Source organism: Molossus molossus, unplaced genomic scaffold (genome assembly GCF_014108415.1).
Source record: "Molossus molossus isolate mMolMol1 unplaced genomic scaffold, mMolMol1.p scaffold_m16_p_1, whole genome shotgun sequence".
Classification (NCBI taxonomy): Eukaryota; Metazoa; Chordata; class Mammalia; order Chiroptera; family Molossidae; genus Molossus; species Molossus molossus.
In genome coordinates this window covers 182,431,769-182,450,551 of record NW_023425344.1, presented here as the reverse complement: position 1 = coordinate 182,450,551, position 18,783 = coordinate 182,431,769, and the positions used below count along the sequence as shown (strand labels likewise).

Genomic DNA, 18,783 nt, shown 5'->3' with positions numbered 1-18,783 from the left:
GATGCTCAACCACTGAGCCACACCGGCTGGACCATATACCTTTTTCTTTAGCTTTTATTTTTCTATTTATATTATACATGAACATCCATAGTTTGAAAGAGTCATTAGAATTTAGGGATGAGCTATAAGCACTGATGCAGAGCACTGAAAATTTTCCAGAAAAGGTAGCTGACACTAGAGACTAGTTACCAGATGTTGATCAGTAACCAAACAGGGCTTTTAAGGAAATGAATGTTTATGCAATGGTATTCCTGCCTGGGGAAGTGATTCCTGGCTACAAAGGGAAAATGAAATTTTTGAAGAGTAAGACACTATTGAAGAAATTGCCCCACCTTCAGTATTTACCAAAGACCTTTGGAGGCAGTTATAAAATCAGCAATGAAAATTTGAGACAAAGGAGTGAACATGATTCAAAGGTCCCTGGAACCTAAGATGACTCTATTCAAATTTCTTTGGACTCATATTTTAAGATTTCTCAGCCAGTACAGTCCATGCCTTCTGAAAAAAAAAATCTCTGAAGAATACCTTTACAACGTATTTTTTATGTTTAGGTTTGATTTTACGATAAGCATTTGTAAAAGCCAAAAAAGGAGTCAGGTAGTTAAAACAAGGTTTCTCCCCATCCCTATTCAGAGACAACCACTTTCAGTTCTTTAAGCTTTTTCTTCTTATTTACCTACATAATTCTACATATTGTGATTATATTTCCATACATTCTTTAAACATTTTTAAAAACTATTTCCCTGCCCTTGCTGGTTTGGCTCAGCTGTTAGAGAGTTGGCCTACGGACCAGAGGGTCCTGGGTTCCGTTCCTGCTAAGGGCACCTACCTTGGTTGCAGTTTGTCCCTGTCCCAGTTGGGTCATGTGGGTGGCAACCACTTGATGTGTCTCTCTCACATCAATGTTACTCTTTCTCTCCCTCCTTCTCTTCCTCCCACTCTATCTGAAGATAAATGCAAAAAAATGGTCCTTGGGCGAGGATAAAAAAATAAACAAAAATTATTTCCCCATGTTCCCAGTATAGTGACATAATTTTGTTTAAATCATTATTGCATTTACATTTTTATGAGCACTATTATTATAAACACTATTCACAACAGAACCTGTGCAATATTATGATTATATTTCCATAATTTCTTTTTTCTGGAACTGATAATTATCTTTTTATATCTGTGTAAATTTCTGTGAACTTCTCATTAAATTAACCCCAGGCTTTCTGCTAATTGTCAAAATCTCCTTTCAAGATGTTCAGGGGCCTCAAGCTTTGTCTTTTCGGAGAAACCTCTTTTGGAGTCTCCTGATTTCTAATCTGTATTATTGCCTTCTGTGACTGGTGCATAACTGTCACTTCCCTTTCACTGTTGTCCTTAGAGATTGTCCTTACCTGTTCTTGTGTTGGATTCCTATTGGGCTCCATGTCTTCTTGCACGATTTATTCCTCATTTTGGTAGAGGACATTCTTTTTTTTTCTTTCTTAATTGATTTTAGAGAGAGGAAGGGAGAGGGGGAGAGAGAGATAAAAACATCGATGAGAGAGAACATTGATTGGCTGCCTCCAGCATGCCCCACACTGGGGATTTGGCCCACCACCTGGGAATGTGCTCTGACCAGGAATCTAACTGGCGACCTCCTTTTTTTTTTTTTATCCTCACCTGAGGACATTTTTCCATTTTTTGTTCAGGTAGAGTGGGAGGGAGAGAGAGGAACAGAGAGAGAGAGAGAAACATCGATGTGAAAGGAACACATCGAGTGGCTGCCACCCGCACAACCAACCAGGGCCGGGGACAAACTGCAACCGAGGTACGCGCCCTTAGTGGGAACTGAACCCGGGTCTCTCAGGACCGCAGGCCGACACTCTAACCGCTGAGCCAAACCCGCCAGGGCTAACTGGCGACCTCTTGATGCATGGGTCGACACTCAACCACTGAGCCACACCGGCTGGGTGAGGACATTCTTTAGTAGTGTGCTCTCCACTCTCATACATGATTGATAGTGTGTAGGAGTATAGAATTCTAGGTTGGAAATAATCTTCCTTTAAACTTTTTTGAACGCATTGCTGAGAAGTGAGCAGCTAGTCTGATTCTGATCTTTAGTGTGTGAGGTCTTTTTTTCCTTACTGGAATCTCGTAGGATTTTCTCTTTGTCCCCAAGTGTTCTGAAATTTACAGACTCTTGGCATAGATCTATTTTCATTCATTGTGTTGGACAAATGGCAAGCCCTTCAAGTATAGAAACTCAGATCCTTTAGTTCAGGGACATTCAGTTATTTAATTTTTTCCCCTTATTTTTGTCTCCTACATTCCATCTCCCTCTTTTTGTTCAACTTTCTGTTTAATTTATTCAAGTGTTTTTTTAAAAATCTTTATTGAAATATAATTTGTGTACCACCATATTTTCACCTTTTTTTTAATTACTATTTTTTATCCTCATCCAAGGACACTTTTGCATTTATCTTCAGATAGAGTGGGAGGGAGAGAAGCAAGAGAGAGAGAGAGAAAGAGAGAAACATCGAGGTGAGAGAGACACATCGACTGGTTGCCACCTGGAAAACCACAACCAAGGTACATGCCCTTAGCGAAAACCAAACCTGGGACACTCTGGTTTGTGGGCTGATGCCCTAACCGCTGAGCCAAACCGTCCAGGGCAGTTTTTACCCTTTTAAAGTGTACAATCCATTGGCTTTTAGGATATTCACAAAGTTGTGTAGTTATTCACCACAATCCACTTTATTTTTATTTTTTATCCTCACTGGAGGACATTTTTGAATTTATCTTGAGATAGAGTAGGAGGGAGAGAGGGAGGAAGAGAGAGAGAGAGAAACATTGATGTGAGAGAGACACATCGAGTGGTTGCCACCCACACGACCCCAACCGGGACTGGGGACAAATTGCAACTGAGGTACGTGCCTTAGCGGGAACCGAACCTAGGTGTTTCTCGGGCTGACACTGTAACTGCTGAGCCAAACAGGCCAGGGCCACGACCCACTTTTAGAACATTTTCATTTCTTCCTCTGTCCCCCAAGAGACCCCATGCCCATTAGTAGTCACTCCCATTTCTCCCACCTCAGTCAACTATGTTACTAATCTACTTTGTGTCTCTCTAGATTTACCTATTCTGGATATTTCATATAAGTGGGATTGTATAATACATAGTCTTTTGTGATTGATATATTTCATTTAGCATAATTTTTTCATGGTTTATTTATGTTAGAGCACGTAGTAGAACTTTATTCCTTTTTATTTTGACTACTATATTGTATGCATACCACGTTATTCATTTATTCATCAGCTGATGGACATTTGGATTGTTTTTCCTTTTTGGCTATTGTGAATAATGCTGCTGTGTACCTTTGTGCATAGGTTTTTGTGTGAATGTATGTTTGTTTTGTTTATTTGTTAATCCTCACCTGAGGATATTTTTTCATAGATTTTAGAGAAAGTGGAAGGAAGGGAGGGAGAGAGAAGGAAACATCGATGTGGGAGAGACACGTCGATTGGTTGCCTCCTACACCAAATCTGCAACCCAGGTACGTGCCCTTGACCGGAAATTAAACCCGCAACCCTTCTGTCCAAGGACCCATGCTCTGACCAGTGGGCCAGACTAGCCACCGCTGGATGTATGTTCTTATTGCTCTTGTATATACCTAGGAGTATGATTGCTGGGTTCAGCCATCTTTTAACCTTTCTCTGAGTTACTAATTTCTATTATTGGATTTTTAATTTTGAAACCTTTCCCCTCCTTATATGTTATTTTTTTCTTTTTTAAAAATAGCATTTTGTCTAGTTTTATGGGTATATTCATTTACATATCACCCTAAGATATTAATAATAGGTTTTTTTGGGGGGGAAATAGGTTTGTCCCTTCCCTGGAATAGTCATTATTTCTTTTTCTTTTTTTTTTTATCCTCACCCGAGGACATTTTTCCATTTTTTGTACAGACAGAGTGGGAGGGAGAGAGAGGAAGAGAGAGAGAGGGAAACATTGATGTGAAAGGGACAAACTGCAACCGAGGTACATGCCCTTAGCGGGAACCGAACCTGGGTCTCTCCGGACCACAGGCAGACGCTCTAACCGCTGAGCCAAACCGGCCAGGGCTAGTCATTATTTCTTTAGATAGATTTTAGTTAGTTTTGATGTTTGACTTTCAAATTAGAGGCTTTCTTCAAGTGTCTGCTAATCCTTGACTGTTTATGTTAAGAGTGAAATACCATAAAACTGTTTAGAAGTTCTGAGCTGGTGCTTGGTTCTTGTTGTTTCTGGGATTCACTGTAGTGTGATCCGCTGGGCCATTTTTGGAGTCTCTGAATGTCAGTATCTTAATTTGTCTCAGCTTGGTCAGGTACCCCAGAAAAATGTAATCTCCTGTCTGTTGGCTGTCATTGTTCTAGAAGTCTGTTCATGGAAGAGGACTGGGGGTGTTGAAAGGCAGGTGCAAGTTTTTATTTAATTATGTAAATTTTCATTTAGTTTCTTTTTTTTTCATTTTGGTACTTTCTGATAACTGTGCCTCTTGTCCTACAGTTCAGGGATGTTTATTTTATTCTCTCTAGGGCAGAGAAGGAGGGTCAGGGAGAGAGGATGGGGGAGTTGAACTGCTTCTTAAATAGATTTTCAACTAGTCTTCCTGTTTTTAGTTTTGACCTCACCACCACTTCCAGAGATACCTGGAGCTGCTGCCAAGTCTTGAAGCTTTTTTTGGTCCTGGTGGTTCTGTGGTATAATTTGGGTTACTTCTTGGCTTTCTCCACTGCTGACTTAGGAATTCAGCTTTCACTAGTCTGCTAACTAGATGACTACTTTTCCAAAATTTTGTTGCTATTGTTTTTTTGTTCTGTTCTCTTTTTCTTGAAAATTCATGCTTTAAAAAATTCCTTTACAGTTGCTTAGCAGACTTTTGGAAAAGAGTTAAAACAAATGTGTGTATTAAATCCACCATTTCAGTTCCATACTTTTTTCATTATGTATCAAACTCCTTACATATTATTCTTAATAGCTAATCTTTGCACATCTGTTATTTCTCCTTTGCTTTGGTTACTGGAGTCCAAATTTACAAAATTTTGATGTTACAAGATCTAAATATTTATAATGAGATAATTAATGATTAAGAGAAATTGGGATAAAGCTAATCTTTCCTAATATGTTTGCTTATTTTATTTTTATTTAAATTTTTAAAAAGTTACTTTATTTTTCAATTACAGTTGTCATAGAATATTATATTAATTTCAGGTATACAACATAGTGATTAGACATTTTTATAACTTGTGAAGTGATTACCACAGTAAGTTCAATTACCATCTGACATAGTTATTGACTATATTCCCTCTCTATGCTATATTTTACATTCCCATGGCTATTTTTAAAGCTGCCAATTTGTGCCTTTTTTTTTTTTAATATCCTCACCTGAGGACATTTTTGCATTTATCCTCAGACAGAGCAGGAGTGAGAGAGGGGAGGAAGAGAGAGAGAGAAAAACATCGATGTGAGAGGGATATATTGAGTGGATGCCACCCACACATCCCCAACTGGGGCCGGGAACAAACTGCAACCGAAGTACATGCCCTCAGCGGGAACTGAACCCAGGCCTCTCTGGTCCATGGGCTGATGCTCCAACTGCCGAGCCAAACAGACCAGGGCCAATTTGTACTTCTTAATCTCTTCACCTTTATCATTCACCTTCCAAATCCCCCTCTCATCTGGCAACCATCAGTTTGTTTTCTATATATGAGTTTTCAGTCTGTTTATTTTGTTCTTTAGATTCCACATATAAGTTAAATCATATGGTATTTGTCTTTCTCTGATTTACTTTACTTAGCATAATACATTCTAGTTCTGTCCATATTGTCACAAATGGCAAAATTTCATTATTTCTTATGACTGAATAATATTCCATTGTATATATGTACCACATCTTTATCCATTTGTCTGGTGATGAATCCTGATTGCTTCCATATCTTCGGTATCGTAAATAATGCTTCAGCGAATATAGGGGTGCACATATCTTTTTGAATTGGTGTTTTGGATTTCATTGGATAAATATCCAGAAGTAGAATTTCTGGGGGTCATGTGGTAGTTCTTTTAAAAATTTTTGAGGAACTGTTTCCATAGTAGCTGCACCAATTTATAATCCCATCAACAGTACATGAGGGTTCCCTTTTCTCCACATCCTTAGCAATACTTGTTTGTTGATTTCTTTTTTAAAAAAATATTTTCATTGATTTTTAGAGAGAGAAGAAGGGAGAGGGAGAGAGAGAGAGAAACATTGATGTGAGAGTGGAACATTGAATAGCCTCCTCCTGCATGCCCCCTACGAGGGATTGAACCTGCAGCTGAGCATGAGCCCTGACCTGGAATCAAACTAGCAACCTTTGATGCACAGGACTATGCCCAACCAATTGAACCACACCGACCAGGGCTATTTGTTGATTTCTTGGTGATAGCCATTCTGACAGGTGTGAGATGATATCTCATTGTGAGTTTAATGTGCATTTCTCTGATGATTAGTGATGTTGAGCATCTTTTCATGTATCTTTTGACCATTTGTATGTTGTCTTTGGAGAAATATGTATTCACGTCCTCTGTCCATTTTTTAATCAGATTGTGTGTTTTCTTGGTGTTAAGTTGTATGAGTTTCTTATGTATTTTGGATATTAACCCATTATCAGATGTAGTGTTGGCAAATATCTTCTCCCATTTAGTAGGTTGTCTTTTCATTTTGATGGATTCCTTCACCATGCAAAAACTTTTAAGTTTGATGTAGTTCCATTTTATGTTTTTTTTTGTTTTTCTTGCCCAAGGAGACATTAAAAAAATAGTATTACTGATAGTGATGTCAAAAAGTTTACCTATGTTGCCTGGCTGGTGTGGCTTAGTGGTTGAGCATTGACCCATGCACCAAGAGGTCACCGGTTTGATTCCTGGTCAGGGTACATGTTCAGGTTGTGGGTTCGAACCCCCAGTTGGGGGCATGGAAGTGGCGTCCATTTGATGTTCTTTCTCATCGATGTTTCTGTCTCTCTCTCCCTCTCCTTTCCTCTCTCTAAAAATCAATAAAGAGCCCTGGCCGGTTTGGCTCAGCGATAAGAGTGTTGACCTGCCGTCCAGAGAGACCCAGGTTCAGTTCCCGCTAAGGGCGCGTACCTTGGTTGCAGTTTATCCCTGGCCCTGGTTGGTCGTGCAGGTGGCAGCCACTTGAAGTGTCCCTTTCACATCGATGTTTCTCTCTCTCTCTTCCTCTCACTCTATCTGAACAAAAAATGGAAAAATGTCCTTGGGTGAGGATTAAAAAAAAAAGAATCAATAAAGAAAAAATTTAAAAAAAGTTTACCTATGTTTTTTTCTAGGAGTTTTATGGTGTCAGTTCTTACATTTAAGTATTTAATCCATTTTGAGTTTGTGAATGGTGTTAACGTGGATGGTCTAGTTTCATTTTTTTGCTTGTATCTGTCCAATTTTCCCAACACCATTTATTGAACAGACTGTTTTTATCCCAATGTATATTCTTGCTTCCTTTATCATAGATTAATTGACCATACAGATGTGGGTTTATTTCTGGGCTCTCTATTTGTTCATTGGTACATGCAACTGTTTTTATGCCAATACCATACTGTTTTAATTACTATGGCCTTTTAGTATATTTGGATGATATCAGATAGCATGATACTTCTAACTTTGTTCTTTCTCAAGATTACTGTGACTATTCAAGATCTTTTGTAGTTCCATATAAATTTTAGGATTATTTGTTCTAGTTCTGTGAAAAATGCCACTGGTATTTGATAAAGCTTGCCTTAAATCTATAGGTTACTTTGGGTAGTGTGTGTGTATATGTGTTTAAATATATTTCTATTGATTTTAGAGAGGAAGGGAGAGGGAGAGAGAGAGAAACATTGATGTGAGAGAGAAACATCGATTGCCTGCCTCCTGCATGCCCCCTACTGAGGATCAAGCCCACAACCTGGGCATATGCCCTGACTGGAAATTGAACCAGCCACCTTTTGCTGCATGGGACAAATACTCAACCAGCTGAACCACACTGGCCAGGGCGGTATGTGTATTTTAATGATGTAAATGCTTCCTATCCATGAGCACAGAATATTTTTCTACTTATTTGTATCTTCTTCAGTTTCTTTCTTCAGTGTCTTGTAGTTTTCCAAGTATAGGTCTTTTACTTCCTTGGTTAAATTTATTACTAAGTATTTTATTCTTTTGATGCAACTATAAATGGGATTTAAAATTTTTTTTGGTGGACTCTTTAGGTTTCTCTCTATATAGTATCATGTAATCTACAAATAATGACAGTTTTAATTCTTTTATTCTAATTTGGGTGCCTTTTGTTTCTTTCCTTGTCAGATTGATGTGGCTAGAACTGTTAGTACTATGTTGAATAAAGTGTTGAAATTGTACAACCTTGTCTTGTTTCTGATCTTAAGGAAAAAGCTTTCAGTTTTTCACTGTTGAGTGTGATGTTAGCTGTGGCTTTGTCATATATGGCGTTTATTACGTTGAGGTGTGTTTCCTCTATTTCTACTTTGCTGATATTTTTTATCATAAATAGATGCTGGGTTTTATTACATGCTTTTTCTCAATCTATTGATAAGCTCATATGACTTTTACCCTTCATTTTGTTTATGTAATATATTATGTTAATTGAATTGCAGATATTGAACCAATTTTGCCTTCCAGGAATAAATCTGACTTGATCATAGTATATGATCTTTTTTGTTTGTTATATTACTATTGATACTATTACAGATGTTCCCTTTCCCTCCCTTTGCCCACCTCCACCCAGATCCTGCCTCCCCACCCCCAGTATGATCTTTTTAATGTATTGCTGAGTTCGGTTTGCTGATATTTTGTTGAGGATTTTTGCATCTATATTTGTCAGGGATATATTGGCCTATTGACCTATAATTTTTTGGAATAGTTTGAGAAGGATAGGTGTTAATTCTTCTTTGAATGTTTGGTAAAATTCACCTGTGAAGCCATTCAGTCCAGGATTTTGTTTTTTGGGAGGTTTTTTTTTTTTATCCTCACCTGAGGACATTTTTTTTTCCATTTTTTGCACAGATAGAGTGGGAGGGAGAGAGAGGAAGAGAGAGAGAGAGAGAAACATCGACGTGAAAGGGACACATCGAGTGGCTGCCACCTGCATGACCTACCAGGGCCGGGGACAAACTGCAACCGAGGTACATGCCCTTAGCGGGAACCGAACCCGGGTCTCTCCGGACCGCAGGCCGATGCTCTAACCGCTGAGCCAAACCGGCCAGGGCGTTTTATGGGGGTTTTTTGATTACTGATTCAATTTTGTTGGTAGTGATCAGTCTGTTTAGATTTTCTGTTCATGATTTTTATTTTTTTTTATCCTCACCCGAGGACATTTTTCCATTTTTTGTTCAGATAGAGTGGGAGGGGGAGAGAGAGAGAGAGAGAAACATCGATATAAAAGGGACACATCGAGTTCGAGTGGCTGCCACCTACACGACCCAACCAAGGCTGGCGACAAACTGCAACCAAGGTGCCCTTAGCGGGAACCAAACCCAGGTCTCTCTGGACTGAAGGCCGATGCTCTAACCGCTGAGCCAAACTAGCCAGGGCTTCTGTTCATGATTAAGTCTTGGAAGATTGTATGTATCTAAGAATTTATCCATTTCTTCCAGATTGTCCAATTTGATGGCATATAACTGTTCATAGAATATTTTTTAATTCTATTTTTTACTAATCATGACCCTAAACTAAACCTGTGTTTATACTATTTTCTTACAATCTTTGTATTTCTGTGGTGTCAGTTGTCACTTTTCCTCTCATTGTTTCTGATTTTATTTGAGTCCTGTCTTTTTCTTGATGCTTCTCGTTAAAGGCTTATCAATTTTGTTTATCTTTTCAAAGAACCAGTTCTTGGTTTCATTGATCTTTGCATTGTTTTTTTAAACTCTATTTTGTTTATTACTGCTCTGATTTTTTTTTTTTCTTTTTTAATCCTCATCTGAGGATATTTTTCCATTTATCTCCAGATAGAGTGGGAGGTGGGGAGAGAGAGAGAAAGAGAAACATCAGTGTGAGAGAGAGACATCGATTGGTTGCCTCCCACATGACCCCGACCAGGGCTGGGGACCAAACCCAAACCAGGTACGTGCCTTTGACCAGAATTGAACCTGCAGCTCTGTGGTCTGCAGACCGACACTCTTAACTGCTGAGCCAAACCGGCTAGGGCTGTTTCTGCTCTGATCTTTATTGTTTCCTTCCTTCTACTACTTTGACCTTTGTTGTTCTTTTTTCTAGTTCCTGTAGGTGTAAGGTTAGATTGTTTCTTTGAGATTTTCCTTGTTTCTTGAGATAGGCCTGTATTATTATGAATTTTTCTCTCAGGATTGCTTTAGTTGTGTCCTATAGATTATGGGGTCATTGTGTTTTTGTTTTTGTTTTTTATCCTCACCCGAGGACATTTTTCCATTTTTTATTCAGATAGAGCGGGAAGGAGAGAGAGGAAGAGAGAGAGAGAAACATCGATGTGAAAGGGACACATCGAGTGGCCATCACCCACACGACCCAACCAGGGCCGGGGACAGACTGCAGCCAAGGTACATGCCCTTAGCGGGAACCGAACCCGGGTCTCTGTGTACCGCAGGCTGACGCTCTAACTGCTGAGCCAAACCGGCCAGGGCAGGGTCATTGTGTTTTCATTTTCATTTGTTCCAAGGTGTCTTTTAATTTCTTCCTTGGTCTCATTGAACCCATTCATTGTTTACTAGCATGTTATTTAGTCTCCATGCGTTTGTGTGTTTTTCAGTTTTCTTCTTGTAATTGATTTCTAGTTTCATACCATTATGATTGGAGAAGATGCTAGATATGATTTCAATCTTCTTAAACTTGTTGAGACTTGTTTTGTAGCCTAACATGTGGTCTATCCTGGAAAATGTTCCATGCACACTTGAAAATAATGTATGCTCTGTTGTATTGGGGTGAAATGCTCTGAAAATATCAATTAAATCCATCCGATCTAGTGTGTCACTTATTTATTTATTTTTTTTATCCTCACCCGAGGACATTTTTCCATTCTTTGCTCAGATAGAGTGGGAGGGAGAGAGAGGAACAGAGAGAGAGAGAGAAACATCGATGTGAAAGGAACACATCGAGTGGCTGCCACCCGCACGACCGACCAGGGCCGGGGACAAACTGCAACCAAGGTACGCGCCCCTAGCGGGAACCGAACCCGGGTCTCTCAGGACCGCAGGCCGACGCTCTAACCGCTGAGCCAAACTGGCCAGGGCTAGTGTGTCATTTAAAGCTGCTGTTTCCTTGTTGATTTTTCTGTCTGGAAGATCTGTCCATTGATGTCAATTGGGTGTCAAAATCCCCTATTGTGACTGTATTACTGTTGATCTCTCCTTTATGTCCATCAATATTTGCTTTAAATATTTAGACAGTCCTGTGTTGGGTGCATAAATGTTTACAAGGGTTATCTCTTGTATTGATCCCTTCACCATTATGTAATGTCCTTATTTGTCTCTTATTATAGCCTTTGTTTTAAAGTCTGTTTTGTCTGATTTAAGTATTGCTACCCCAGCTTTTTTTTATTGTTTTCATTTGCATGAAATTTCTTTTTTCATATTTTTTCTTTCAGTCTGTGTCTTTCGATCTGAAGTGGGTCTCTTGTGGGGAACATATGTATGGGTCTTACTTTCTTATCCATTGAACCACCTTCCTTATGGTTTTTAAATGGAAGTATTTAATCCGTTTACTTAAAGTGATTTTTGAACCCTGGCAATGTAGCTCATTTGGTTGGAGTGTTGTCTTGTATACCAAAAGTTTGTGGGTGTAATTCCTAGTCAGGGCACATAGGTTGTGTGTTCAGTCCCTGGTTGGAGCACATATGGGAGGCAACCAATCAATGTTTCTCTTTGACATCGATGTCTCCCCCCACCCCCACCTTTTCCTCTCTCTCTAAAAACCAGTAAAAACATATCCTCGGGAGAGGATTGAAAACAAAGTGATTATTAATAGGTATATAGTTACTGCCATTTTATTATTCATATTTATGTCCCCCCCCCCCCCCCCCTTCTTCTTCTTAAGGAAATTTCTTTAAATTTCTTGTAATACTGGTTTGGTGTTGGTGAACTCCTTCAGTTTTTTTCTTGTCCAGGAAACTGTCTTGCCTTCAATTCTGAATAGTAGCTTTGCTGGGTAGGGTAATTTTTGCTTTTCATCACTTTGAATATTTTGTGCCATTCTCTTACCTGCAAAGTTTCTGTTGAGAAATCAGCTGAAAGTCTAATGGGAGCTTCCTGGTATGTGACTAAGTGCTTTACTTTCAATTTTAAGATTCTCTCTGTTGTGGTGCAAGAGAACCGATAGACCACCAGAGCCAAATTAAAGCCAAATAAAGAGCAAAGCTGGCCGGCGACTGATCCTAAGTTCTTGGAGATCAGCCCCAACTGTCAGCTACATTTTTATTTTATAGGGGGCTTGTTACAAATTTCTGCACCTGGCATTTCTTGATGGCCTTGAGGGAGAGCAAGCAAGCAGGTACAGAAGCAGAGGCAGTTGGTGATAAGCAGGAGGGAACGGAGGAGGGAGGGAGCTGAGGCGGGAGGGAAATGCGTCAGCACACATTTATGGTCTGGGTTGTCCTGCTATTCACTCTATTTTCTAAGTTCTAAAAAATAACAAATTTCCTTAGAGGACAAATTCGCTTAGAGGAGTAACCAGGTCAGCTGGTACTTCCTCAGTTTGCCTCAGAAATCTCCATAGTCGGCCTTTTGTATTATTTAATCAGGGCGAGGTGATATGAGCAGGCCAGTACACTCTCTTTGTCATTAATCTTTGTCATTTTATTTATTTTATTTTATTTTTTTATTAATCCTCAACTGAGGATATTTTTCCACTGATTTTTTTTTTTTTAGATAGAGTGGAGGGAGGGGGTGGGGGGGGGAGAGAGAGAGCGATGAGAGAGACACACTGGTTGCCTCCCACACACCTCTGATTGGGGATGGGGACTGAACCTGCAACCCAGGTACGTGCCCTTGACCAGGAATCCATGGGCCAGTGCTGTAAACTACTGAGCCAAACTGGCCAGGGCAATCTTAGTCATTTTATTAAACAAAAAATTTTTTTCTTTATTGATTTTTAGAGAGAGAGGAAGGGAGAAGGAGAGAGAGATAGAAACATCGATGAAGAGAACATCAACTGGCCACCTCCTGCATGTCCCCCACTGGGGATTTGGCCCACAACCTAGGCATGTGCCCTGACCAGGAATTGAGCCGGCAACCTCTTGGTGTATGAGTTGATGCTCAACCACTGAGCCACATCAGCCTGGCAATCATAGTTGTTTTAATTATATGTCTTGTGGGCCTCTTTGGGTTCATCTTATTTGGAACTCTCTGCAGTTTTTGTACTTGTGTCTCTTTCCTTGTCCAGGTTATGGAAGTTTTCAGTTATTTCTTCAAGTAAGTTTTCAGATTTTTGCTCTCTCTCTCTTCCTTCTGGTACTACCCTTGTGGTACAAATGTTGGTACGCTTGATGTTGTCCTAGAGCAGCAGTTCTCAACCTGTGTGTCGTGACCCTTTGGGCATTGAACAACCCTTTCACAGGGGTCACTTAAACATAACAGTAGCAAAATTACAGTTATGAAATAGCAACGAGAATAATTTTATGGTTGGGGGTCACCACAACATGAGTAACTGTATTAAAGGGTCACGGCATTAGGAAGGTTGAGAACCACTGTCCTAGAGGCTCCTTATCCTATTTTCATTTTTAAAAAAATCTTTTTTCTTTTTGCTGTTCTGATCAGATGTTTTCCTCTACCTTGTCTTCCTGATTGCTGATTCAGTCCTCTGCTTTATCTAATCTGATGTTGATTCCCTCTAAAGTATTCTTCATTTAAGTTATTGTGTTCTTAATTTCTGAATGACTTTTCTATGTCTATGTTGAAATTTTCACTGAAATCCTCTATTCGTCCTCTGTTCACTGAGCTTCTTTATAAGCAGTGTTTTGAACTCTGTATTTGGTAGATTGCCTGCCTCCATTTTTTTAGTTTTTTTTTTTTTTTAATCCTCACCTGAGGACATATTTGCATTTATCTTAAGATAGAGTGGGAGGGAGAGAGGGAGGAAGAGAGAGAGAGAGAAACATCGATGTGAGAGAGACACATCGAGTGATTGTCACCCACATGACCACAACCAGGGTGGGGACAAACTGCAACCGAGGTATGTGCCCTTAGCGGGAACCGAACCCAGGTCTCTCTGGTCCGCGGGCTGATGCTCTAACCTCTGAGCCAAATCGGCCAGGGCTTGTTTAGTTATTTTTATTGAGTTTTGTCTTGTTCTTTCATTTGGGACATGTTTTTTTTGCTGACTCCCTGTGTTTGTTTCTATGTATTAGGTAGATCTGCTGTGTCGCCTGTTCTTGGCACAGTGGCCTATGTGTAGTAGGTGTATGTGGGGCCCAGTGGTGCTGTCTCCTTGGTCACCTGAGCCATGTGCTCCACGTGGTATCCCTTGTGGGTTGTGTGTTGTAGTTCGCCTTCATTGTTATTGGCACAACTGTAGGTGAGGTTCACCCTAGGCTAATTGACATGAGGGCTGCTATGACCACAGTGGACGAGCTGTTTTGTGGGGAATGATTCTTTGGATCAGGAGTCACTTCAGTGTAGTTCAGGTGCCAGCCAAGTCTGTCCTTGGGGTGTGTCATTTTTTAAGCTTTTTGGGTGGTACTGTGGTGTGGTCTGAAGCTGGCCACTGGGTTTGTTGATTCTGGTGCCTTTTGGGAAGGACTCTGGTGTAGGCTAAGGTCATCTACCACTTATGCTGGGCTGGGGATACATGGTATGAGCTACAAAGTGATCTGTGGTTGGTTGCCACTTTTTTAATCCTCACCGAGGACATTTTTCTATTTATCTTCAGATAGAGTGAGAGGGAGAGAGAGGAAGAGAGAAGGAGAGAAAGAAGGGGGTGGGGAGGGGGAGAGAGAGAGAGAGAGAGAGAGAGAAACATTGACGTGAGAAAGACACATTGACTGGTTGCCTCCTGCTTGACCCGGACTAGGGTCAGGGACAAACTGCAACTGAGGTACATGCCCTTGACCGGAATCAAACCCATGACTCTGGTTCGCGAGTTGACGCTCTAACTGCTGAGGCAAACTGGCCAGGGCATGGTTGCTACTTTTGATGGGCTTAGAGGCACTTGGAAGAGTCTATGCTGCAAACTGAGGCCTGCTGCCATTTGTGCTGGGCTTGGAACCTTTGATATACACCACAATGTGAGCTGATGTCAGCCATCACTTGTGCCAGGCTGATGGCCGCTTAGTCGCGGCTGTGTTCCAAGCCATGACTGGTTAGTGCTTATGCCTGGCTTGGGGCCACCTGATACAAGTTACTGGTTATTGCTTGTGCTGCAGAAGGAGAAGGTGCTTAGCAAGAGTTACAGGGCTGCTGGGGTCAGTGTTTCTTTAGTGTTTGTGGACCTTTGTGAGATTTTAAGTCACTCCACACACAAGTTGATCTAGGCTGTTCCTGTTGGGGAGCTGTTGGTAGCCGCTGTGAGTTGTGTGGGGTGGGGTCTTGCAATTCCTAGGGCAAGGTGTAGAGTGTTAGCCAGGTTAATGGAGAGCTCAGATTTTTGTGCCCACCTGCCTCGACAGGCTGGGTGGGAGGTGAGTTCAACAAGGAATAATGGTGTGAGAGCTGGAGAGCAACTACTACCTCTCCATATTTTGCCCTGAAGTTAGTCAATTTAATTCCTTACTGTATTTCCCTGGTGCTTTCGGAGCTGCTGCCCCTGCACCAGGGCTTAGAGTGTGTGAGTTTGTGCATGAGCCCCTCAAAAGAAGCACCATCTCCTGCATGCCCTGCACTGGGAATTTGGCCTACAACCTGGGCATGTGCCCCGGCTAGGAATCAAACCAATGGCCTCTTGCTGCATGGGTTGACGCTCAACCAGCGAGCCATACCAGCCAGGCTCCATCTCATTTGGATGCAATCCCTACTGGTTTTCACAGGCAGATATGTTATGGAGACTCTTCTTCCCAGCACTGGTGGCCCAGGATGCAATCCCTTGCTGCTTAGGAGGGACCTTTGAAGCCGAGAGATCCTTCCACGTTCTTAATCTCCACACCATGGGTGTGGGACCTGCTCATTATTGAGTCTTTGCCTGTCCTACAGTCTGGACATGGCTTATTCTTATCTATCTATCTATCCTCACCTGAGGACATATTTGTATTTATCTTCAGATAGAGTTGGAGGGAGAGAGGGGAAGAGAAAGAAACATCAATGTGAGAGAGAGACGTCAATTGGTTGACACCCACACGACTCCAAACAGGGCTGGGGACAAACCACAACCGAGGTACGTGCCCTTAGCAGGAACCAAACCCGGACTCTCTGGTCCGCAGGCCGACACTCTAACTGCTGAGCCAACTGGCCAGGGCTGAACATGGCTTATTCTTTATATCATTAGTTATAGGCCTTCTGTTCAGCTTGTCTTCAGGGGTTTGCCAATGATGACATTGTTCTGTAATATAGTTGTAATTTTGGTGTGGTTGTGGGAGGATGTTTACCTACCCCACCATCTTGGTTAGAAGTATTATGTTTGTTAATTGCATAGCCTCTTTGACCTTTCACCAAGATATGAGAGATGGGGTGAGGATTAGTAGAACATAGTTTGATATTTAATACTTCGTCATTCTTTTTTTTTAAACTTATCTTTATTGTTGAATGTATTACAGATGTTCCTCTTTTTCCTCCATTAACCCTCTCCTCCCCATTCCCACACTTCTCCTCACTGTTGTCTGTGTCCATTGGTTATGCATATATATATATATATATATATATATGTTCTTTGGTTTATTTTTTAGTAAACCAAACCACCCCCTAACCCCCCTTCCTTTTGAGGTTTGTCAGTCTAACAACCAATTTGTACTTCTTAATCTCTTCACCTTTTTCACCCGTTCCCCCAATCCCCCTCCCATCTGGCAACCAACAAAATTGCTCTGTATCTATGAGAATGTTTTTGTTCTGCTTGTTCATTTTGTTTGTAGATTCAGTTGTCGATAGATATGTATTCATTGCCATTTTATTCATATTTTTTATCTTCTTCAAGAAGACCCTTCAACATTTCATATAATAAATGGTTTGGTGGTGATGAACTCTCAGCTTTTCCTTGTCTGGGAAACTCTTTATATGGCCATTGATTCTAAATGAGAGCTTTGCAGGATAGAGTAATCTTGGTTGTAAGTTCTTGCTTTTCATCACTCTGAATATTTCTTGCCTTCTGGCCTACAAAGTTTCTTTTGAGAAATCAGCTGACAGTCTTATGGGAATTCCCTTGTAGGTAACTAACTGCTTTTCTCTTGCTGCTTTCAAGATTCTCTCTTTGTCTTGAATCTTGCATTTTGATGACGATGTGTCTTGGTGTGGGCCTCTTGGGATTCATCTTGTTTGAGACTCTCTGTGCTTCCTGGACTTGTATGTCTGTTTCCTTCACCAAGTTAGGGAAGTTTTCTGCCATTATTGTTTCAAATAGGTTTTCGATTTCTTGTTCTCTCTGTTCTCCTTCTGGCATCCCAAGATGCGAATGTTGGCACGCTTGAAGTTGTCCCAGTGGCTCCTTACACTGTCCTCATTTTTTTGGATTCTTTTTTCTTTTTGCTGTTCTGATTGGGTGTTTTTTGCTTCCTTAGATTCCAAATCGATGGTTTGCTTCTTGGCTTTACCTACTCTACTATTGAATCTGTGTAAATTATTCTTTATTTCAGTTAGTGCCTCCTGCATTTCTGACTGTGCATCCTGCATTTCTGACTGGTCCTTTTTTTATGCTCTTGAGGACCTCACTAAGTTCATTGAGGTTCTCATTAAGTTCATTGCGCATCCTTATAAGCAGCAGTGTCTTAAACTCAGCATCTGTTAGGTTGCTTAATTCCATTCCGCTTAGTTCTTTTCCTGGAGTTTTGCTCTGTTCTTTCATTTGGGACCTGTTTCTTTGTCTCCTCATTTTGGCTGCTTCATTGTGTTTGTTTGTTTCTATGTATTACTTAATGAGAGGTATGGGGCTAGCCGAGACCAGATGCTGCTTGTTTGAAAGAATTTAAGAAAACCTGAAGCAGGATCCAAGACAGGCCAATCCTATGGTAAAGTAACTGGCAACAGCTTGGGTGGGCCTGAAAGTTAGGTGGGGCAGGGCCTCAGGGAATCACCAGGGCAGGGCAAACAGTGTGAGCGAAGTTGCTGGACTCTCAGATATGGCAACTGCCTGCCTCCCCAGGGAAGGGCTCACCAAAGGAACAAAGGCCTCTTACAGCACGTTTGTCCCCGAGGAAGCCCCCTCTCCAGCCCTCGCTCCAGTGCCAAACAGCTCAGTTCTTCCCTGTGTGTCTCTGGCGCCCCTCGAGCTGCCTCCCCTCCAAGCTTAGAGGGAGAGAGTCCGATAAGTCCGTGCGCCGGCCCTTTAGGGAGCTGCCTGGGGCTCCCGCCAGGGCAGCTTCCCTGAGCCTCAGTTTCCGCTGGTTTTTCCAGCCAGAAGTTATGGGGACTTCTCTTCCTGGCACTGGAACCCTGAACGGGGCACCTGGTGTGGGACGGGGATCCCTCAGTCCTCAGGAAGGACCTTCCCAGCCGTGGGAACCTCCTGATTTTTATCCGCCACGCTTGGGTGTGGGACCAGCCCGTCTCGCCGCCGCGTGCCGCCCCTCCTACCAGTCTAGATATAGTTGCTTTTTTTTTTTAATTCCCTAGTTGTACGACTTCCATTCAGCTTGATTTCAGGTGGTTTTGAATGATGGTTGTTCTGAAGTTTAGTTG

At 41.3% G+C, this 18,783-nt stretch overlaps 1 protein-coding gene across 1 annotated transcript in view; it reads left to right on the top strand.

Annotated features, from left to right (window-relative positions):
* TP53BP1 (tumor protein p53 binding protein 1) overlaps window positions 1-18,783 on the top strand; it is a 99,148-nt gene that overhangs the window by 20,214 nt on the left and 60,151 nt on the right. The window lies entirely within an intron of this gene.